The 24,535-nt window shown below is 41.3% G+C and overlaps 1 protein-coding gene across 2 annotated transcripts in view; it reads right to left on the minus strand.

Moving 5' to 3' along the window:
* Window positions 1–24,535, minus strand: part of PTK7 (protein tyrosine kinase 7 (inactive)) — a 139,395-nt gene that overhangs the window by 114,434 nt on the left and 426 nt on the right. The window lies entirely within an intron of this gene.

Below are 24,535 nucleotides of genomic sequence, written 5' to 3' on the forward strand. Positions count from 1 at the left end.
GTATACAATCTCTCTTCTCCTTGGCTTTAAGTAAAGAAAGGTTTCAAGAGGTGTTTAAGAAACTCCTGGAAAAGCTTAAACATTAACAAAGAACTCCTACTGACATTAATACAGGATTCTTCCTTGGTCTAGCAAATTAAGGTGTTTTAACAAATCTCTGTTCCAAGACCATCAAGGGCACTCGAAATTTTAGCAATGTATTGTTCTAAAAGGAGTCAAGTAAAACTTGGCTCCTGGGAAAGTGATTTTCTGTTCCTCCAAATTCATCTTCCAAAAATAACAATGCAATAAGTCTGGTTGCAAGATGAAGGCGTGGTCCTATCAACTATTAATAAGGGCAAAGCAAGAACAGGGACAGAGTAGAGAGCAAGCTACTTTAGATTTGTGCCAGGTTATAAAAATGTGTAAATTTGCATTAAAAGCCACAAAATTGGTGAACAACACCAGAAGAGATGCCAGGTTAGATCACATTCATATATTATTCATTGTAATATCCTACTCCCTCATTTCCTCCCCTCTAAAAATGGCTAAAAGCCACTTGCACAACAGAAAAGAACAACCTAAGCATTTTCTAAAGCACTTCTTAATCAATCAGACAGCATAAAGTGCACTGCAATGGAGTCTGACCAACAGCACCAGGAGCCACCTGTGTAAAGTACCAATTAAAATTGAATTCCACTAATATGTTGACTTCTACCCAAGTATGTTGAGGATGAGGATGAACATTTTCCTTTTAGATCATCACTGTATTTGGTCAGAGAATCTATATACCTATATATCCATCTGTTCTATATGCTGGTCCAAACCTGCAAGCTCACAAATTGCTTTCTCCCAGGCAACACTCCCTATGTGTAAAAGAAAAAATTATCGTGTAAGAGCTCTAGTGTGTAATGAGCTGCACGAGGACATGGCCTAAAAATGTAAAATACTCAGTTTAAGTCATGGAGGGGAAATCCCCTGTCCCATCAGGGAAAAAAAAACAACAGCAATTGGGGAGGCAGGAAAAGTTGAAAGTAGAAAACAAATTATATAGTAAGCAAAAGATTGTATTTGGACAGAAACTCTCTCAAAGCCACAATTAAAAGAACTGCCAGCAAATCTGAATATTAAGCTAAATTGTATAAAGCTGAAATAACTTGTTCATAATGTATAAAAAAGGAAAAACAAAATATTTAAAATATTAATCCTTATCCATTATAAAAACCCAACCCACAAAAAACAGAACTAAAAAAAATGTTAAAAAATTCAATCCCTTAATAAAAAGTTGGGTGAACAGAAATGTTTTGGCCTGGCACCTGAAAGAAAGCAATGTGGACACCAGGTTAACGTCAAAGGGAAAGGTGTTCCATAATGTATTATCATTAAACATATAACAGCATATTAATTGTTACTGAACTATTTACACTGAAACAAAATTTTTGAAAATATTCTCTAAGTCTACATGGTAATTTGTTTCCAGTGCTCCCCAAAATTTCAAAGTTTCTCCATTGGGAGGAAATGCCTCCCCTTGATTTTTCCAATTTTTCCTCCAGGTCTTCAAATCTCTATGCCAGACCATAGCCTACTCCATCACTGTCTACTCTCAAGTGAAGCAGGCAGAAGACAGGGCTGAGCATCACCAGTCTAAGATGATTCTGAGCAAATTATATATGTGGCCAGGAGGTGGTCAGGAAGTGCTCCCTGCTCCTCTGCTATTTGCTTGCATGGGAAAGCAGACAGGAAAAAGAGGAAGCACTTTTTGGGCATGGGCACCCCCTGCTTGTGCTGTCTAAGTGAGTGACAGTCATGACTGGAATCTAACCATGGCACTTTGTCTAAGCCTGGTCCCAGATTATGGCTGCTGCAACAGCACTAAACAGGCTTTGTGTATGTAGCCATGGCTGCTGCCCACTCAGTACTGCTGGGTCATAGAAGCATTAACTGGCATATTGGGTTAGCTATAGAAAACAAAGGGACTTAAATGAAATAACTATAATGTAACAAAATAAACACTATGAGAAATGGCTCATAAAATTATGTATAGTAATAATTATTTTACTATAAGTATAATACACAATCAAATTCTGCATTCAATGTGTTGTTTGTATTCAATACAACATATGTACAGACTTACAAAAATGTTCACAAATTGACATCTAAAGAAAACCACAAAGAGCTTCAGAGCATGACAGCACGTACAATAAGAGACCCAGTTGGGTTAATTAATAAGAATGAGATTGCCAAGTTCCTTAATAAAGGTTCTAAGGAGACTCCAGGAAGTCAACGCATTATTCTGGAGTGCCAGTGAATTTCCACCATCAGGACTGCTGAACAAACAGAACCAAAGCCTTCAGTATTTAAGTATAAGAGTCAAAAGACACTTCATTCTGAGCAGACCAACTGTCTAGTCAATTTCAGTTCAGTACCATGGTTAGAATGGTTATCTTGATTCTAAGTATGTTTCGTATATTCTGAAGGAGGAAACTTGAGAAGATCAATACCAGAATTCCAAAACATTCACATACTTACAAAGCCATTTCTCATCTTCACTATTTTATTCTGTTCTGCCATAATTTCCATTTTAAGCAACTTATACATTTCATAAATTAATTAATAAATTCTGTTTTTTTCTATTTCTATCTTCCCTATGATAAACACCATATTTTAAGGTGAGCAAATAATATTTAAGGGTTCATTATAACATCATTATAACATCACAAGTGGTAATATTAATTACTCATGTCACAGCTATTCCAACAACTGTCTGCTGGACCTTCAAGTGATAATATTTACTGTATGGACAAACATCAAAAAGGTTCCCTAAAATATCCAAGTAACATACAGAATGCAAGGAATGTAAAAAATCAAACAGTAGTATGTTGACATTTGTTTTGATCAAGCTGAGTTAAAAATGTCTTTGAATTCCCTTTAAAGCAAAGTTCTCTAAAGAATTGTTTCTACGTGGTTCTTAAATACTTCAATCACCCAAGAACTGTTCACATACACAGCTGCATACAAGGAAGTTCTCATAAAAATTAGTGTTGAGTAGAGTCAGTACTGATCAAAAGTCATACAAACGTTTGGCACTATTACCACCTATTTATCCGGGTAAATACCTACTTGACTTGGGCAGCTATTGTTACACAGCATTGGGGAGAGAAATGGCAAAATAGATTTAGATTGGCAAGTGAGCTGCCAAATGACTAGTTTTGTCACAAAATAAATGGGTAAGTCCCATTCTGGAGCCCTCCCCTTCCCCCATGATTCTCTCTGCAAACACGAAATTTCTCTCACAGTAAGAAAAGTACATTTTAAAATTGACAGAGAGACCGAAGGAAAGGCTGTGCAACCAACATGTCAAATTGCTTCTGAACTCACCACCACTGACTGCCTTAGTCTCATGATTCTGACCCCTCGGACCATTTCTAGACTTCACCTTTTAGATCTGCCCTGAACCTGCTCTTGTTGCTGACTCTGTGTACAACTTGGAACTGGAGTCTGACCGTGCTACACTGGATTGTCCCTGCACCTTGCCTTGTTTGCAACTTGGCTGCATGACTCCACTCTGTGCCCTGCCTGCTCCAGGACAATCGTTTTAGAGGAACAGTATCTGTGGCCTGCAGGTTCACATAAGCCCTCGGTATCTTATTAGCTACATTTTTACCCACTCATCCTCCAAAGAGCTCAGGGCAACATAAACCAGTCTCCTCTCCTCAATATCAGTGTCTAAATGACCAATACCCTTTTAATGAAATCTTCACATTTACAGGAAAAAACAAAGGGAGGATTGTTTTAAGTCCTACAAAGAAGTTATGTAATTCCTTCATTATACATGAGTAGAGTTTGCAAAAAATATTTGTAATTGCTTTAAAATCAGTTATTACTGCAAATTTACGATAGAGTTGTAAAATAAAGGCTATAGCTTAACATTTAAATCAGATAAAGATAAGGCCTAATCGAAGCCCCTCTCCCTGTAGAGGCAGGAAAAGAAGTGAAGAGGGCAGCTCCAATAGGCAAGATCCCAGGTACTTTATTCTCCATTTCAATTAAAAAAATCTTCTACAGATGGTATATGCTTCAGTTATTAAATGACATGCCAAACAGAGGACTGTTACAGTCTATAATCTGCTGTTTTTATGTCTGTTCCTTCTATCACATACAGCTCAACCTGAACCTGGACTCAATCCATATGCAAGGTTAGATAAGGCATCTTATACCATCTGTAGAAGATTTTTTTAATTGAAATGGAGAATAAAGTACCCAGGTCTTCATTACGGACTTCATGAACAACTAACTAGAACATCACTGCATGGATATGTGTCATTTCCTGCTACTAATAGTTATATTTGGCTTTATTTGGACTTAAGTTGGTTACAGTACGCGAGTGATGGCTCTTGATCGTAGGGGTTAGGGGGTCGGCTTTACAATGGCTCTCCTCCTTCCTCGAGGGTCGGGGACAAAGGGTGGCAATCGGGGGTGAGCTGTCCCAGAGGCACACACTAGATTGTGGGGTGCCTCAGGGAGCAGTTCTCTCACCGATGCTATTTAATATCTATATGCGCCCCCTTGCCCAGATTGCCCGAAGGCATGGGCTTGGGTGTCACCAATATGCAGATGACACCCAGCTCTATCTGCTAATGGATGGATGGCCTAACTGCATCCCAGGGAATTTGGACCTGGCACTGCAGGCCATGGCAACTTGGCTAAGGCTGAGTGGGTTAAAGCTGAATCCAGCGAAGACAGAAGTCCTTTGCGTGGGTCGGGGCTCTTTGGGGAGGGAAATACCTCTCCCGGTTTTTGACGGGGCACCAGGTCAAGAGCCTGGGAGTTCTACTGGAGCCTTCACTATCAATGGAGGCCTAGATAGCAGCCACTGCTAAGTCAGACTTTTTTTCACCTAAGGCGGGCAAGGCAGTTGGCCCCCTTCCTGGAGCGTCGGGACCTAGCAACAGTGATTCATGCAACGGTCACCTCGAGAATGGATTACTGTAATGCCCTCTACATGAGGCTGCCTCTGTGCCGAACCCAGAAGCTGCAGCTGGTGCAGAACGCGGCAGCTAGGCTGTTATTGGGGCTCCCAAAATGGGAGCACATACAGCCAGGGCTGCACGGACTGCACTGGTTGCCAGTTACATACCGGATTCGTTACAAAGTGCTGGTTATTACCTTTAAAGCCCTATATGGCCGAGGACCTGCCTACCTGAGGGACCGTCTTTCCCCATATGAACCCCAAAGAGCACTGAGGTCAGCAGAGAAGAACCAACTGACCATCCCTGGGCCAAAGGAGGCAAAACTACAGCGCACTCGCATGCAGGCCTTCTCTATTGTAGCTCCACACCTATGGAACCAGCTCCCGGAAGAAGTGCGGGCCCTGCAGGACTTTGAACAGTTTTGCAGGGCCTGCAAGACCATCCTCTTTGGGATGGCCTTCACCGATTAAAAAGATAGAGGGACTTGCCTAAGTGACTTTCACCATCTGTTGAAATAGCACCAGAATGTTAATTTTATTAATTTTAGAATTTTAATTAAACTGTTAAACTAGCTATTGCTTTTAAATATTTATTGTATAATTTACTGTATTTGATTTGATGTTGTTAGCCGTCCTGAGCCTGCTTCGGCGGGGAGGGCGGGATATAAATAAAATGATTGATTGATTGATGTTCTATGGCTATTTGCATGCACCGTTATTCCTTCTCTGTCTTTTCCAAGAGACAGGAAGTTGGAGGGGATTGTTCTTGCCTCCCTGACTGGACAGTGGGACCCATCAAGATGATCTCCATTTCAGAGGGACAATTTCTTTAATGCTAACAAATCACTTTCATTCCAAACTTCTAGGGAAATTGTTGCCTTTTTTAGATTACACCTCATCTGGGAGTTCTTCCAGAACTGCTATTCTGGATTGTTATAGGTTCATAACCTTGTTCTAATAGTTCTAATTGTAATATTCAAATCTATTTTCACTTTTAGGAGATTGGGTATACTACAACCTTGTTTAAAGACTGAATCTATATTGTAGTCACTGAACTTTTAGAATGTATAAATATGTAACTTGACATGTTATAATGTTGTGAATCCCAGAGGCCACACCTTTTTTTGTTTCTTTTGTTGTGTTTTTAATGACTGTTTATTATTGAAGATTCTAAATAACAAAGGTGGGGGGGTTCATACTTTTCAGCCAGTCACAATCCAGTGCTGGGAGAGACAGTGCAGCTTGTAATTAACAACTATTGAATACTTGGAGGAAAGTAGAAAGCAGAAAAAACTCCCCCAAACACCGGCTACCATTCAACACGTTTGGGATAAAGAATTCAGTTCATAAATGTTGCATGCAGCATCTGCTAAGTACTGAAAAACTACAAAAGGTTTGCAAAGAAAAGTAATTTTAGACACAAATGAAGACTACAAGTATTGCTGTCTATGACTACATGAAATTAAAATCCAAGGGTACTAGTACCAATATCAGACAGCTTTTATCTATTGTCAGCAATACATTTTGAACTGTGAGAAAAGGTTTGTTCCTTTTATACCATGCATGAAAAAAAGTTCAAGCCCATCACTTGTCATTAGGGAAGAAACCTGAAATCCTCGATAACCCTGCTGACTTGTCATCTTTCCAGATTGTTCCATAAGTATACAGTCAGCGTAGACCCTGTACAGCTTGTTCGGCAAGGAACACGCCTTTCTCTGGCTTCTCCAAATTCTCCAGATTGCAATTTAAACAAATAATCAGGCCCAATACTGCACACATTCACATTTTATGTATCTCAGTCACTATAAGCACCAACAAATCAACAGTCTCCATAATTAATTTAATAAATAATTTAAAATGACACAATAACTTTAACTAAATCAAATTCCCATTCAAAAAAAGAGTTCTCGAATTACTGAGCAAAACTCTGCTGCCAATTGCTGTGTAATCAGAGTGTACTATCAACAAGAGAACAAAGATGAAATGTGGAGGGACCAGTAGAAACACAGCAGCTAAAAAGAGCTAGTTTGTAGATAAGACTTGGATCCAGGCTAGATATTTCTGTGGGTACGAGGGACCCCTAGGAACAAGGCTTTGGAGGCCATTTGTGGATGTTGTGAGCAGATGGGAAAATCATGCTCTGTGAGTCTAAATCCTTGCACCCCCCCCCCAAAAAAAGTAAGTCTGGAATCCAACCGTAGAGCTGTCGTACAACAGAATCAAAAAGAAAACTTCTCCATGCCACAAAAAAGGGAAGAAGACCTACCTCTTTGGGCTTATTCTGAAAAAATGAGAAACCTGATAGATATATGAAATTTCATGATGTAAACAATGTCAAGGTAGATGACAAACACTCCAAACCACAATGAGCAAACTCACTAACAAACTTTAATCCTCAATTTAAATGCTATAAAGTTACTTTTACAGATTTAGTAATAAATGCTTTTCAAAACTTCGATGACCCAGACACATCTGGCCTTCCCACTTATATCCATTCTTGTAGACTAAAGCTTATTTACATACAAACAGCAGCTAAACCATTCTGTTTTGAAATAACAATAGAATTTCTCTGCAGATTCCTATAGTAACAACAGTCTCCACAGCCATTTCATACCCCATAATGCAAAACTGTTAACTCCAATTGTATAGCAAATATGAAACAGCCTGTATTCAGCATTTAAAAAACAACCACCCAGGATGTAAGCATCCAGGGATGTGGAACTGTTTACTCACTGGCTGTTAATCAGGACATGGCAGCCTATACCTGATAAACTTGAGCTTTGATCTAAAGAAACTGAACGATAACGAAGCAGGAAACTTATCTAATACTCCATGGTTACCTACACTTGAATGAACGGTTGTTCTCTGTGCTGAAAAAAAGATGCTGTTGCTAAACTACAGAGGTTCTATCATTCCTGTTCTACCAAAAGCAATAAGCATTCTTAGCCCATGTATTTCAACAATTCTTTAATAGACTAGTTGGAAAAATATTTACAAGGAAGTATTTTTTCAAAGTGTATACTATATGAATTTGGAAGCATAATAAGAGAATTTCAGTTAAATGCAAAGGAACATTTATCAGGTATACCGAAAATGAGAAGCACATCCAATCTTAAGAAAGAAAAGCTTATTTTAATTGGTGTTGAATAGGGATTTGCATTAACTGGAAGAAAACAGTTTATGGTCCCACAAACCTCAATGAAAGGAATTGCAGCACCTTTAAATGGGATTTGCAGAAAGCCTAAAAATAGCTGATCAACAGGAGCACACTGCTCTCCACTGCTCAGCTGTTTCAAGCTGTCTTGCAGTCCTTTTAAACTTTGAAGGGACAGCACAAGACTGTGCTCCCCATCACTCAGCTGTTTTTCAGGCTTTTATGGGCTGTCTTGTGCAGTTCATTTAAAGGGACTGCACAAGACAACCAGGAACAACTGAGAGGCAGGGACTAAGCTGCTCCCTGCCGCTCAGCTGTTTCTGCAGTTTTTTTCAGGGAACAGAAAGAAGGATTTAAAGGAACTCAAGACTTCCTTTAAACCCCTACTTTCTGTTCTATTCTTGAACTGCCATGAACTGCTTTAAAAGATCATGATAGTAGACCACATCATGAAGCACAAACAGGGTAAAACCTGCAATGAATTTGGCTTTATGATTTGATATGTACGTGCCCATTCCTAGTGTGGAAGGCTGATGTTGAAGGCAAATTTATTATAGATAGGCCAAGAATTGTGCAGCTGTGGAGTAATGTTTAGTCTCAACTCCCACAGTTAATACATCTAAGTTTGAAATAGCTGGTGAAGTACATGAGGATATATATAAAGGGGAGGAAGTCAGCAGGCATCGAAGGAATGTAAACAGGAGGGCAATGACTATCTCTGCATCCCCCACTGCCCAGTGTGGTGACTTCACAACCCAGTCTGGTGGCCTGGCATAGTTAAGTCCCCACCCCCCACCCCGCTTACTGGTCATTGGTGAATGTACTATTGAAATGGATGGAGTGAAGAGTGCTGTCTTGGAAGTGTCATCAGTGGAAGGCGGCAGGTTTGTCAGCACAGCAAGCAAGAGAGGTGGCACTGAATGTGGCTCCCAGGCCCTGGTGTAGGGTCATTTGGCTGTGGCCAGGTAGGCCTTGTTAGGCTTAGTGGGTGGGATGGCCAGAATGGGCCTTCAAGAGGCCCAATGAACTGGCAGGAGAGGCGTAAGAGGCAGTGAAGTCCAGCTAGTCTGTCAGGTGGGAGTCTGAGAGGGCTGTCAGGGCAGGCTTTTGACTGGAGATGGGTCAGGGCTCGGAAGGCCAAACCTCAGTGATGGGATCAGTGGACAGCAGAGGGCTCTCCACTTATGCGGGGCCTGCCATGAGAACTTGGAAGGCTTGAGGAGAGCGACAAGGTCAGGAGCAGGTGGGAGACTGTTTTCTGTGGGCTTTTAGGAGACGGCAGATGGCTGGGGCAGAGGCCATGAGACTAGCATGAGGCTATAGGAGAGACTGGGGATGTGTGGGTTTGGAGTAGCATCTACTAGGGTGGTCTGGAGGCTTAATCAGAGCAGAAGGTGTGTGAAAGGCATCTTGATCAAGAGAGCTGTCTCTGAGGTAAGAGTGTTTTGGCGGACTGTCAGCATTTGGAATGCCACAGGGAGCAGGGGACAGTTGAGTGAGCCAATGGGAGGCCACAGGCAGTGACTGATGTGTGATGGGCCAATAGTTTGTGATTGCATGTATTAGCCAATGGCCACACTCCATTTGGCCATTACGACAGGAGAATTATGATCTATGATGATGATTTACCCAATCATCCCTGATAGTAACAAAAAACTTAAAAAGCTATTTCCATTTGCTACTTTCACCGGACAGTTCTGCAAGAATCAGCACCATGGTATTCTAGCCTCTCAAACAGTGCCAAAAGTTAGTACAAAAAGTGTAATGAGATATAGGCACAAGAGAAAGAATTTTTAAAAATAGCTGAGTAATTGTGTGCATTAAACATTGTATCCTATAACAGTTGGAAACAGTTCTCAGGAGAAAGCATTTGATGAAAGCAAGACATCACACAGGGTTTCCATGCAAGCCGCATGGCAAGTATAGGCAACTCGCTATAATGGCAAAAGAGTCAGACTAGGCTCTGGGAGAACCAGGTTCAAAACTCTACTCTGCCACGGAAGCTTGTTGGGTGACCCTGAGTCAGTCACTCTCTCACCTAACTAACCTCACAGGGGTGTTGTTGCAAGGATAAAATGGGGGAGGGTGCAAAGGACATAAGCTGCCTTAGGGTTTCCTTAGGGGAGGGGAGGGAACAGGATACAATTACCTTAAGCATAAGCACCATTGAAATCAGGAAGTCAGACCCAGTAAATTCTCTTCAGAAAGATTCATTTGCTGCAACTGGGCAACTGCTCTACTCAGAGCATATTGCACAATTAAAATACATTTCAAATTATCAGAATTATTAGATACCGGAAGTCGGGAGGGAGCAAGGAACATTAGAAAGATCAAGATTGCTTGGATGCAACATAGGAAAAAAAAGTAGTATTGGGAAACTGTCAGAACATATTTGACTAATGCAAGAACACTGCCAAAGTTTAATAAAGTTTAGAATATGCTAGTCTATGGTAGTTTTTAAGTTCCATACTACACTACTGACTAGTGGAAATTACTGATAGAGAACAATACCACAGAAATAAAACACTTCGCAATATTTGTATAAATGTTTAATGTTCCTTGTGATACCAGGCATGGCTAATGGTGTAATAAAAGTGTTTCCAGAAAAGGTGTTCACCTCTATGCTTCAAAACCAAAGGCTATACGTTTGGATCTGTCCAGGACTAGAAAAAAAATACCAGGCACTGGTACACCCAAGGTTCTAAAACAGAGTGATCTTCTAAAATCTTGAAAAAGATAGATACATCCACGCAACAAGGCTGATGCCTAACCTTGCATTAAAAAGCTAAAGGCAGTCCCCTTTGCAAGCACCAGTCATTTCCGACTCTGGGGTGACATCGCATCATGATGTTTTCACAACAGACTTTTTACAGGGTGGTTTGCCATTGCCTTCCCCAGTCATCTACACTTCCTCCCCCCGCCCCCAGCAAGCTGGGTACTCATTTTACCAACCTCAGAAGGATGGAAGGCTGAGTCAACCTTGAGCTGGCTACCTGAACCCAGCTTCCTCCGGGATCTAACTCAGGTCGTGAGCAGAGAGCTTGGACTGCACTACTGCAGCTTTTACCAAGCATCCCAAAATTGGAGTGTTTCACATAAGTGATCCATTTATACAAGCTGCGTAAAGAGGAGCAGTAAGCTCATTCAAGATTGTAGCTTCCATTCCAAAAGAGTATAAACTGTAAGTTATTTTTCAACTTACATATTTTTACTTTCATGGAATGGGAGAATAGCATGATTTTGTATAAGTAGATCACTTGCATGAACACTTTTCTTCTTCAGGTTGACTGCTAGATGTAATAATGCTGAAACCAATTATGTGGCAAAATTCCTAGATCTGATTATCAACAGCCTCTGAACTAGAAATGCTGCGGATTACATCCGGGACAATAAACACTGATGAACAATTAAGATCCTTCTCACATCTTCCCACACATCTAAAGATAAGACAGGTGGCTACCTGAGGCAGGGCTTTTACAGTGGTAGCACCTCACCTGTGGAATGCACTCCCCTCTGAAGCTCACTTCATGCCTCCTCTACTCTCTTTCAGATGCAAGTCTAAACATTTCTTTTTACTCAAGCTTATAATAGGGGACTGAGTCTTTCAATTGTTTTTGCAATCTGCTTCTAAGACTGTTTAGAAGATACCTGAGGCTGCTTTTTTCCACTTTGGGTTTTTAACATGATTCATCATCAAAAATAAATAAATTTATTCCTGGGACTAAAGAATCTAAAGCAACAGTCCCTCAGGTCAAGAGGGTACAGTGGGGTGGGAGGAAGAAATAAAACAGCTTCCTATTGCCCCTTGCATGAAGAAAATAAGGTTGAATTTTTTCTCGTTTCCCCCTGGAGCCTCCCAACCCCACATGGCTATTATCCCATATAGGTCCTATGACACCAGGAATAAGTTTTCCCAGGGTCAGAAATGGCTGCCGGAGAGATAGAAGAGCCAAGAAGATCAGTAATCCTTACTCTGGATCCAACCTAGTGATTTCACCTTGTATAACTTTGTAAACCTCCCCAAGCTGGGCTCTGAAAGAGTGGCATATAACTGTTCTAAATAAACTCTAGTTTAGATAATTCTGAAAGTTTTTTTTAACATACATATCAAGCAAAGTTAATAATGGGAGATTGTGGCAGCACATTCCCACTCAACCCAAAATAGTCATAGAAACTACTAAGCCTGCACTGCTACTACACAGAGAACTAGGAAGGAATGATGGATCCATAATCAAGCAGGACACACTAGAAGAGCCTCAAAGAACTACCCATTATAGACACATAGCTTTTAGGACGTAAATCCCAAGGGCACCCAAAAACTGTTTCACAGACAGGCAAGCTAAGGATTGGTGAAGTCATACAATGTGATAGTTAGTAAATATATCTTAGTATCGACTGTTGTATAGAGAAAGTTAATTATCTTCATCTTGCACAAGCTTAATATCAGACCTATCCTATTAATCATGAGCTATTAATCACTTATTGTCATTACTAGCATTTAGTTAGTACTTATCCAACTGACCTTTTCACATACAATTGAACTAGAGCCAGTACAATTAATCTATTACTTTAATTTAATGTGCTTCTACTTACTAGGAACCCATAATTATTCTATTCTGGCCTTTCGTTTCTTTTGTCTTGGGCTAGGCTTATTTGCAGAACAGTTATACCGACTGTTCTTCTCTTTTATGGATTAAATTCTGCATAAGGGTGCAACTAAAATGATGTCAGGACCAATACTCCCTCCAAGCTGTGGAGTCTTGTGAGCATTCTACTTTGTGAGCTACTGGCATTAAAGTCGTGAGCTACTGCATAAGTTACCGTATTTTTCGGACCATTAGACGCACCGGACCATAAGACGCATTTAGTTTTTAGAGGAGGAAAACAGGAAAAAAAATTTTGAAGCTGTGCATCCAGATCTGGGCACCTTCCCCCTCTCAATCCTGCCTCCGATCCCAGCCCTTGCTAGAAGCAGCAGCAGCAGAAGCCTGGCAGACAGGCACAGAGGAAGCCCCCCCTCCACAAACCCAGTGCTTCGCAAAGCGCTGCGTTTGCGGAGCGGGGGGGCTTCCTCTTTGCCTTGCTTCAGCTTCTGCTGATAGCAAGGGCTGGGATCCGAGGCTTGGCTGCCTCCGAACCCAGCCCTTGCTATCAGCACAAGCTGAAGCCACGCAGACAGGGACAGAGGAAGCACCCGCCCCCTCCGCAAACCCAGCGCTTTGCAAGCGCTGGCTGTGGAGGGGGCGGCGTGCTTTCTCCCTGCTTGCCTGCCTGGCTTCAGCGCTGATGCTTAAAGCAAGCGCTGGGATCGGAGGGCGGTGGGAGCGATCCTGGCGCTTGCTGTAAGCGTCAGAGCTGGAGCCAGGCAGGCAGGGGCGGGAAGCGCCGGGACGGAGGCAGCGGATCACCCCCCCCCCCCCCCGAGGAAGGTACGTATGGTACCTTCGCTCCATAAGACGCATACACTTCCCCCCCACTTTTTTGGGAGGAAAAAGTGAGTCTTATGGTCCAAAAAATACGGTAATTTGCTCCAGGGCCATTTTTCCTGAGCTAAGACAAAAACATGTGAGTCAGAGGCTAAAAAACTGAGCTAGCTCACACTAACTCAGCTTAGAGGGAAGAGTGGTCAGGACCCAACCCAAACCTCACTGATTCCACTCCACTGGAAAGAGGAGGCAAGAATTTAAAGAGCATTGTGGTCCGGTAGAAATTGAACCCTTTTTTCCAATTAAAATACTTTCAATTAATTTTTTCCAAGCAGTGATTCTTACTGGATCTGCACCAGACAAAATAAGAAACAGGGGGGAAGGAAGGTTGTCAATTCCCTCTGCCCATGTTTCATTTGAAATACCATTCTTGAAACATAACTGCAGCCCTGCTGGATAATGCCTGTTGTCCAGCATCTTGTTTCACTCAGTGGTCAACAAGATGCCCTAGAGGAACAAGAAAAAGAGCATAGGGACCAAGTCTTCTCCCAGATGCTGTCAATGAGCACCGATGTTCAGAGATTTACTGCCTCTGAATGTGGAGGTTCCCTTTAATCACAGCAGCTAGTATCCTCGGCCCTCTCCTCCATAAATTTGACCAATTCCCTTTCAAAGCCATCTATGCTTGTGGCCATTCTCCTTTACAAGAATTCAGCAACAAACCAAAATCAGCACATGAGTCTGCTGCAATAACATCCAGTTTGACCCTGAAAAATGTAAGGGAATTGTGGTTTTAAATGCAAAGTGTTAGATTAAAATTATGCCTTTGGCAGAGAATGTGATTCCCTGAGATTAACAGTTTACTCAAACCAAATGTGTAATTCACAGCACAACTTAAACAGGCGACTTGGAAGAGAAATTGGCCAGCACCTCAGCCACAAAAATTCCAATTTGAGCAATGCAACGTTAAAACATTACAGCATGTGATTCATGACAAGACTGAGTCAAAAAGACAGAGTGAATGGTAGAATATAAAAGACTACAGATCATCCTTTCATAATCAGAAGAGAAAAATCTGTTTAAAGTTTTATTTAAACCATAAACCTGGGATGAACCAGAAGTAGATTAGCAATGTTATTATTCATTAGACTAATATTTTCACTGTTCAAAGAATGAGAAAATGCATTCCATGTGCCCACATTCAGGCATCATAGTAAATGAAGCATCCATCAGAAGTGGAAGCAAAATACTTCACTATTTCCCCCCAAAATTATCTATTTATTTGGTTTACAGAAGGGAAGATCTTTGCTTGTGTTCCACCAGATCAATGTGTTACATCTCATACCTGTGCTCAGTATCAAACCTGCAGAACTCTCAGTGGTGATCAAGTGAATGACTAGCCCGACTATAATTTCTGAGCCATTTCTTCAGTAGCCTTAATCCCAAGGCAACTCTGCAAGCATTCTAGATCTATTAAATGAACATGCACACACATCCTATCATTCACATAACTAACCCATGTACCCAAGAAGACATCAGCAGACACTTGCAATGAACTTCTAGACTATGTATGTGTGCTTTCTCATCTGTACAAGTGACCACCTCTTCCAAGCACTTCATAAACAGCACCCAGAAAACTTGTCATCACTATATACAGTTTTTTCTGGCAAAAGCAAAAACAAATGTACAAATCTATTCTCTCTCATTGTCCCTGGAGAGTGGACATATACACTCATACCAAGAGGCTGTCATTGTAAGAAAAGGCACACCAGACTCCCACCCATATTCTCAAATGGGTTCTCAACATGCAGGCTGGAACACCCTAGAGAACATCACTGTGCCTATAAGTAAGCTACTGTGGCCCTAAATATACAACTAAACACCAGTGTTTCAGCAACGTTACGGAAAGAACAGGAAAGCTGTATTACAAGGCAGGTGTATAGGCATTCCCCAGTCTCCCACTGTGCAACAAGAATTGAACGGATGGTCACAGACATATCTCATGCTACAATTACACAGATCACCCCCCAGCATTGTGCTGCTTGTTCATATATGCAGCTTTCCTTCTCCAACAAGCATTTATAGGATAAAACAATGGTTTGTTCACAAACATACAAAATAGATTTTACTGGAACATATATAATGGATTTCAAAAATTAAGAAAAAGCAGAGGACATAGCTTTCTCTGTGTGGCACTGTAAAATACATGACAGTAAGGAAAAAGAGGAATTGCTATGACAAGCGGTCACAGTAGCATCCCGCATTTTCAGCAATGATATTATTGCAGCATCTGTCAGCAAATCTCAGAGGTAGTTTAAAGAGTCTGATCTACAAAGAGGTAAGGATTAGGTTTTGTGGTAACAATAATTAGAAAATACAGTCATTAAAATACAAAAACATTAAGGCTGAAAAGTGAGACAGGCTTCTAAATTTTTGGACTGGTTCCTAGACCTAACGAAAATTTGTCATGGCCTGTGTTAAGATGTATAAGATGGCGACAGGCTGCTTGAAAGTGGTTTTACCTGATAGCTACATGGAGCAAGAGATTTGATTGTGGCTTTTCCCACATTCTGTACATTAAGAAATGAGATGGGAAAGGCTATTATAGGAAGGCAAAAGTTACTTCAGAGAATCATTGTTCCTCCTACACCAAGTTCTTTTTTTCCCATGAATCTGCTGAGGCAGTCGATAGTGACACTGCTAATTAGGACAAACAAAAGCTGCATTTGTGCACACTGCTGCTTAACAAGACTGTTTTTCAGCCAGATAACAAGCAGTGCTCAAGTCCCACTTTTTTATGTGGAAATAAGCAAAGCTACAGTTCTAAGTATTATTCCATCTATACAACAGGGCACACAAGGTCATTCCCGCAGACACATTCAGTGTTACTAACGTCTACCTTTGTGGCATAAACAGAGCTGAAAACAACAAACATTTTCACTTAATTGAATGGACAAGAATGCACACTCCAGTTGAATGCTTCCCAAAAACAAAGTTTTCAAAGTGTTTACTGGAGTGCCAAAAATGCAATACGATACAAGACAGACTGTGTAAGGAAATATTTTATGAATACATGAAAACCTGAAAGCCTTCTGAAGCCAGGGTTAAAGCCTCGCCCTGCCCGGGAACTACTGGCAGATATGACAAGACTCTCATTACATCATGACAGAAGAAAAAGAGGTGTCTGGGACTGTTTAGCAAGATGCAAGAAGAGCAGAGTACCTAACCTGTGGCATCTAACCAACAAAAGCACTGCACATTGTTTATGTAACTGGGCATAGGCAGTGCACCCACCTGTTGGTTAAGTGCCCATAGGGTAACTACTCTGAAAATGCACTTAAAGAGTCATGTTTCCAACGCTCCTTCCCCTCCCAGATTCATTAAGGAGAGTGCCACACAAAAAGAGAAAAGGGTTGGTGAAATGTACACAAGAAAAGGTAGGCAGCAAAGAGGGAGCAGGACAAATACTGAAATATAAGGTAACACAGAAGCAACATTGAGTATAGCAACTCTAGTCTTATCAGCTTTAATCAGGTTTTTTTAGTGTATTAAGTTGTCAAGGAATTCTGTAATCCATCATTACTCTTTTCTACACCTGCAAAAATGGTAAAGATTTTAGTTATTATGAAAAGAAATACCTACCTGCAAGTACAAACCACAATAACTAATAACAGACATTGAAACCAGACTCCAAACCAGACAAAATGAGCTCCAAAGAGCACCCAGTTAAAAGATTATTAATATGTACCCTGTGGTGCAGAGTGGTAAGCTGCAGTACTGCAGTCCAAGCTCTGCTCATGACCTGAGTTTGATTCCAGCAGAAGCTGAGTTCAGGTAACCAGCTCAAGGTTGACTTAGCCTTCCATCCTTCTGAGGTCAGTAAAATGAGTATCCAGCTTGCTGGGGGTAAAGTGTGGATGACCAGTGAAGGCAATGGCAAACCCCCCAGTAAAAGAATATGCCAAGAAAATGCCGTGATGTGATGTCACCCCATGGGTCGGTAACAACTCAGTGCTTGCACAGGGGACTACCTTTACCTTTTTATTCCTCGATTCCTGAACCCCGGTACAACAAAATGATGGGAATCTTACAAGCCATAAGCAGACTTACAAATATGAATGTCACACAATGTCAGCTTCCCTGATATCTAGGTCAGTTTGGTTCTGCTTCATGGGTTTCAAGCCGTCAGTCATTTTTATTCCTCTATATCACTTTGCATTGCATACCAGTATAATCTGAACTGCAGTCATTATACACTTTACTCAAATGTGTAGCTTTGGCATCTCGCTTGCTGTAACTTTCTCAAGATGCGCTGGAGGGAGTGGGACTGTTATTTGGTAGCCATGGCAGTGTCTGGCTTTTTCCAAACGACCTTGAGCATCCAGGGCAGACTTTATGCTGTGCACCTAACCCTGGGAACCTAACTGACAGGGGCTGGCTTTAATTTACACGCCTTTTTGATTGGTATAATATTGGTTCTGTTTGTGATTTACTCTATGCCCAGCAATGCCTTCATAGCACGAAGGTCCATTGCTCTGTATTGACCCTGAATAAACAACTGACCAATTCTATATGTGCTGTGTTCATTGGGATTGATAACTGGCAAAACCTCACACACACACACACTTTGAAGGAAGCAGACATGAATGATCAGAGCACAAAATTATTTTACTAGAGAAATGTTTTGACAACCATGCTGAATGTTAGGGATTTTTTATTTCATTTAAAGGAGACAGTATAAAGTTCTACTGCACTCCCCAAAATGTGTGTGTGTGTGAACATAAGAACATAAGAGAAGCCATGTTGGATCAGGCCAATGGCCCATCCAGTCCAACACTCTGTGTCACACAGTGGCCAAAAAAAATATGAATGTGAATTCCACATGTTAATCACCCTTTGGGTGAAGTACCTCCTTTTATCCGTTCTAACCCGACTACTCAGCAATTTCATTGAATGCCCACGAGTTCTTGTATTGTGAGAAAGGGAGAAAAGTACTTCTTTCTCTACCTTCTCCATCCCATGCATAATCTTGTAAACCTCTTTCATGTCACCCCGCAGTCAACGTTTCTCCAACGTGCACTCTAAGTGCCGTCAAGTCACTTCTGGCTCATGGCCACCCAATGCATCAATATCCTTCCAATTACTCTATTGTTAACAACCATTCTCAAGTCTGGCAGACTGGAGGCCTTGGCTTCCTTGACTTAGACAATCCATCACAGGTTGGGTTTTCCTCTTTTCATGCTGCCTTCAACTTTTCTTAGCATTAATGTCTTTCCCAGGGACTCCTGTTTTCTCATATTGTGATCAAAGTATGATAGCCTCAGTTTAGTCATTTTAGCTTCTAGGAAGAGTTCAGGCTTTATTTTATTTGATCTAGAACCAACTTAGTTGTCTTTTTGGCCTCTAAAGGAATCCCACAGTATAGATCAGCCACTGAAAACATTGTTCTACATAGCACTGGTGTATATGTTTCATGCTCTAATATTCCAAGGACATAAAGCTTTTAATATTTGGTAGTAAAATTAATAAAAGCTGTTCACTAGAAGTACTCCTGCAGTGAAGAATATTGTAAGCCTTTGGACAGAAAAGACTTCTTATTAGAGACCAAAAATTGTTCATGTCTTCCTCAGAATTTACAAACAGTTGTTATGAAAATGACCCTTTTGTTTCTGCCTCTATTAATCTTATTGAGGGTAATAACTTGCAAGTGCAATGATGCTTTGATCATCTAAGCACAGAGAGAATGGAATGGAGTAGGAGTGTGAATATCAAGAGGGGTAGTGTTCGGAATGCACTGCAGAGAGAAAGCAGGACTCACAAAAAGGCAAGGAGGAAGAGATAGTGAAGCTCAATACAACTGGGAAAGGAAATTTAAAATGTAAGGATAGCTGCACAATTCACTGGCACTTTTGCAAAGGAAGATGTTGAGCAGTAAGGTAAGGAATAAGTAGAATTTTTTTCAAGATATTTGCATTCAATATTTGTGGCTTTCTTGTAGAACTGTCCCCCTCCATAGAGTTTTAGATTAGACATGTGAGGCAGAAAACATGGAATCATTAACAAAAGCCAGAAGAGTTTTAACTCTTCACTCTCAGACCACATTTCCTTCTTTATTCAGGGAGGCATGCTAAAAAAGTATATTAACTTGACAAAACATACTTTCAAGCGTAGTATCAAATTTCTGTTCTGTTGCTCACAGATACATAATACAAATTCCAGCAAGTTGTGCATGTAGGTTTTGAGATATAAGCCACAGCTCCCTTTAAGTAGCACTTTTGAGCAGCATGGAACACAGCACTGTATGACACGATGACATTTCTCCACACAAAAGACCATAAGGAATATATTTGTTTTCAAGATTGCCATGAAGTCTCAGCTTATGGCCTTTCCCAAAAGCATCTGTAGGACTACCCTCGCATAACCTGTTTTTCACAAGTCTCTGCACATATACTTTGTTCAAAGCCCCTCAGCAGCTTTGATTGCATATTTCAATATCATTTTATTTTATTTCCTTGCCCACCTTCCTCACTAGACTCAACATTAATTCCAACCATCAAGGCGACAAAGCCTTAACCATCACCTTGCATATTCTTGTACAAACCCATGTTCATGGGTTAGCTGTTATTACAAAAGTACTGTAAACTAAATTATCTGAACAAAGACCACAATTTTTACATTCTGCACAGTATCTAGAATCAAGATAGATGACTGTAAAGGTGAGAATATTCCTTTAAGTTACTTGTACTGGTGCAACATTCTTTCCCAAAAGCATTAGAAGCTAATGTGTGTGTAACTTTAATTACAAACTGCAATGAAAAAGGCAAACAATGGAAAGGGACATATTCTTTCCACATTAAATCTTTTAAAAACACTTGAGCATAAAAGAAATTGCAAATATTTTACACAAGAACTGAAGTATAGGAGTCTAAATAATGCTCTTTATTACATTATACAACTCATCATTCCAGATGCTTTAGAAATTCTCCCCTATACCAACAAAGAAAACACTACACATATCGCACTACTGCCAAGGAACCTTATCCAAGCATCAGCCTTACACCACCCTGCAGATGTTACCTCCGGTGAAAGGATAGTATAAGGGCTGCTTTTACAACTTAACTGCTACCTTACTTCAAAGGTTTCTGCCATTCCATCCAGCATGCCCACAGAGCTGCCCTATAATTTACCTAATCACACCAGCTTCATTTCCACCCTTCTTTCATGGGTTATTCTTGTACCTGTACCTGCTTGCCTTTGGCATCTATTTTGAGGAACAACTTAGCAGTGTAAGTGCATTCAGACACAATTTCTATATTTAGTGGAAATAATATAAATACCTAAAGCAACATTCCAAACAAGCAGATAATAGATATATGATAGACAGACAGACGGATGAGAGAGAGAGAGAGATTGACTCTTGAGGGATTAAAATACACTCCTCAAGGAAGTGATTGCAACAGACACGATGCACTGTATATGAAGGAGAGCAAATCAGTTTTCAGTGCATTGCTGTTATATTCAGCTGGATGATCTCTTCTGTTTCATGACGGAGGGAACAGAATTACATCTACCTCTCTAGTGTACCAGACCAATATAGAAGGGTCTGGTAGACTAGAGAGGTAGATGTAAATCAAAAATGCTAATTGTCACTGCTCATCTCTCAAACCCTTGTAAAGGCCAATTATTAAAGCCAGTGTTTCCCAGTGACCTGGTACTGGGCCACGGAAGCATCACTACCGGGTCACAAGAAAAGCCAAAACTAGCCCCGCCCCCAGCAAAGCATGACCTCTGCTCTGCTAGCCTTGAAGACTGACACAAGCTGCAAAGCCTGCACTCCGTTTGGCTTCCTTCCTTCCCCCGTCTCTCTGTTGTGCAGAGAAAAGCTAGCCTTGAAAACTGACACAGGCTGCAAAGTCTGAGCTCTGTTTGGCTTCCTTTCTTTCCCCGTCTCTCTGTTGTGCAGAGAAAAGCTAGCCTTGAAGACTGACACAGGCTGCAAAGTCTGAGCTCTGTTTGGCTTCCTTTCTTCCCCCATCTCTCTGTTGTGCAGAGAAAAGCTAGCCTTGAAGACTGACACAGGCTGCAAAGTCTGAGCTCTGTTTGGTTTCCTTTCTTCCCCCCGTCTCTGTGTTGTGCAGAGAGGAGCTGGGCTGCCTCTCCTTCCTTCTCCCCCCCCCCCAGTGTTTGAGAGAAAACCTGGCATCCACTGGCACTTTAGACCCATTAAGTGTTCTTCAAGGTGTTTGGGTTTTTTTCAGCCGGGAGGGGCCGTGAGTGGGCATTCCAGCAGCCTTTTTTTTTTTCCAAACAACCCCTGGGCATATTTTTTGCTGGCTGGGGTCATCTGATGGTGAGGAGGGCTTTTTTTTTTTCTTTGCCCCCTCCCCTCTTTCTTTCTTTCCCTGCAAGTGATGCTCTGTTTGTATTCTTGGTGCTGGAAGGGGGGGGGGGGAGGCAACGGTGGGAGGACTTCTAGTGCCCTGGCCTTACTGGTAGACATTCTGGAAGTGACATCACTTGGCCCTTCACACCAAAGGAAATGACATAAGTCCTGTCTCCCGGCTCCACCCCCAAAGTCTCCTGGCTCCACCCCCAAATTTTAGTGGGTCATGAAGGAGAAGTGTAAAAATAACCAGGCCATGGGAAAGAAAAGTTTGGCAAACCCTGTTTAAAGCCATTCTTCCCAAAGATTGAACTATCTGACTTCATTCTTTAAGCACATTAACCATAATTTTCACATCAAGCTACAGATGGCAAATTATTTAGAATCTAGCTAAATCAAGTTATTAAATTTTTTAGCTAAATCAAGCACAGTGCTAATAATACTACATACATTATCTATTGAAGACTGCCCCTTCAGTTTCTAATATGATAAAACTATATCATTTCTTAGACTGCAACCATGTTGTTCCCTAACAGGACCTACTGAGGTTCTCTGAACAACTCAGTCCATTACCAGTTACACTGTGGTAATAGTAATACATTAAATGTTGAAAGCTGTAGAACAAAGACAGCATTAAAAACCATAGCTCTTTTCATCATTGGTCAAATAGCCCAAATTTAAATCAAGATATGGTAGAAAATTCCACAGGTACAATTAGGATGAACAGCTGACAAGAAATTTTACAAAGTAGATAAACTGTGGTGATATCAAGCTGTACTTCTCACATTCCACACCTGAAGTTCAGTAAATGAAGTTCAGTTCATTCTACACTTGAAGTTATTTGCACCAAAGACTGCAGACAAGAAAATATCATGCTGTACACTATAGGAAGACCACTATTTCTAAACCTGTTAAATGGAGGAAGACAGAAGACTCTTGCACAAGAGACCAATGCAACTCCACTATGCCTTTGAGGGAGAAGCAACATGAATTAACAAGCCATACATTGCCATTTTTACAGGCTTGTCATTTTGTTGTTGTTGTTTGTGGGTCAAGCTACAAAGGCCACGTGTAATCAGTTTCAGGAGTTCAGAACAAGTGATGAGTTCACAATTTACAGATAATGTGTCTAACAAAGATTTCCTTATACCTGGGATTCTACAGGACTAAATTAATTTTGCATGATTATCGGACCATAAGTACTCATGTCATTACCTATACTTGCTGAGATGCTCAGCTTGCTGTATCCAGAACAAATAATCTGTTTCTGCCCTAAGCAAGCTGTTCTAGGCATCAAAACAGCAAGCTCTATAATGTTTTTATTAATGTTCCCTTCCCTATAGCAGAGAGTGCAAAAAAGGCTGGGAAGGGAATCTGGCTCAGCCTGCACCTCACAGGATAAAGGCACTGTTCTGATCAACTAGCCTCCTCTCAGTCAGGGTCACCATCCAACGTTAACATCAGGTCAATTTCAGCTGAGATCTGCAGGGCAACTATTTGGACATTAGATTGTCATCCAGAGATGCAGATGGCCAAGAGATTCTCACACTTCCAATACTAATTTTAGCTAATGTAAAATCCACATTAGCCTGATGACACCCCCCCCCAATTTAAACACAAAAACTGGTCAAATTAAAGTCAGCAACCTCTTCACTGCTCAGGTGTTAACAGAGCAGCCACTCTGCATTTAGGTCAATTATCACTAACTTCAGTGGAACTAGATTTGCTTAACTACTACAGTTTGATCCTTAAAGATATCTAGTGTATTCCTAAAACTCTACAATTACAGTTGCCTTCAACAGATACTGAACACAGATTCCCCAGTTTATGTCATATAGATCAGGATTAAGTTTATCAGAATGTGCCCATAATTTCAAAAAGTTCAGTAATGAATGAGAGTTGAAACAAGCCTTTGGCAACCTGCAAATGGAGATTAGCAAAAATTAAAGCAATTACCTTCTGTTATTTTCTGCCCTTCTCTGTTCAGTTTATTAAAGCTTAAAGAAACTATGCAAACAATCTTCATACAAGTGTCCTTCCTTGGGCTATAATAAAGAAGTTGGCAAAGAAAAAAAGGTCGCTAACAGGATAGGAATGTAACAGAGGCCACCAGCGCCAACTTTTTCAATAAAAAGAAAAAGGTACTGGCCTATATTCCTGTAGTTCCTCCCCCCAGTCTAAACACACTGCCCTCCTTGGAATACTTTCAAAGCAGCACGTTAGCGGCAACCAGGATGAGACGTTGCCTGGCTGCTTGCTCCAGAAAGATCCTGCTGTTCAGTCTGAATGGCACCAAGCAATTACTGGGCTTGTATCTAGTGTGTTGGGGCGGGGGGGTGGGGTGCTGTTACTGCGGCGGCGGGCACAAAACCAAGAGGACGCGGGGATGAATCTCCTTTCTGCATGCAGATGGGGGCTTGCTTGGCGCTTGGCACCAGGCGGCTAGCGAGAGGGTGAGCCTCCGTGCGGCCACTGCCAAGCCCACTCCCAACAACTCCAGCGAACACAAAGAAGTCCCTGAACAGGCTAGTCGCTCCTTCGGCGTGCAAACTGGCGCTCCTCCTCGCTTTCTCACTAACACACGTTCACCCGCACAGCTGCGTTCCCTGCACAAGTTTGGAAGC

The sequence above is a fragment of the Heteronotia binoei genome, chromosome 1 (assembly GCF_032191835.1).
Source record: "Heteronotia binoei isolate CCM8104 ecotype False Entrance Well chromosome 1, APGP_CSIRO_Hbin_v1, whole genome shotgun sequence".
In the NCBI taxonomy this organism is placed as follows: domain Eukaryota; kingdom Metazoa; phylum Chordata; class Lepidosauria; order Squamata; family Gekkonidae; genus Heteronotia; species Heteronotia binoei.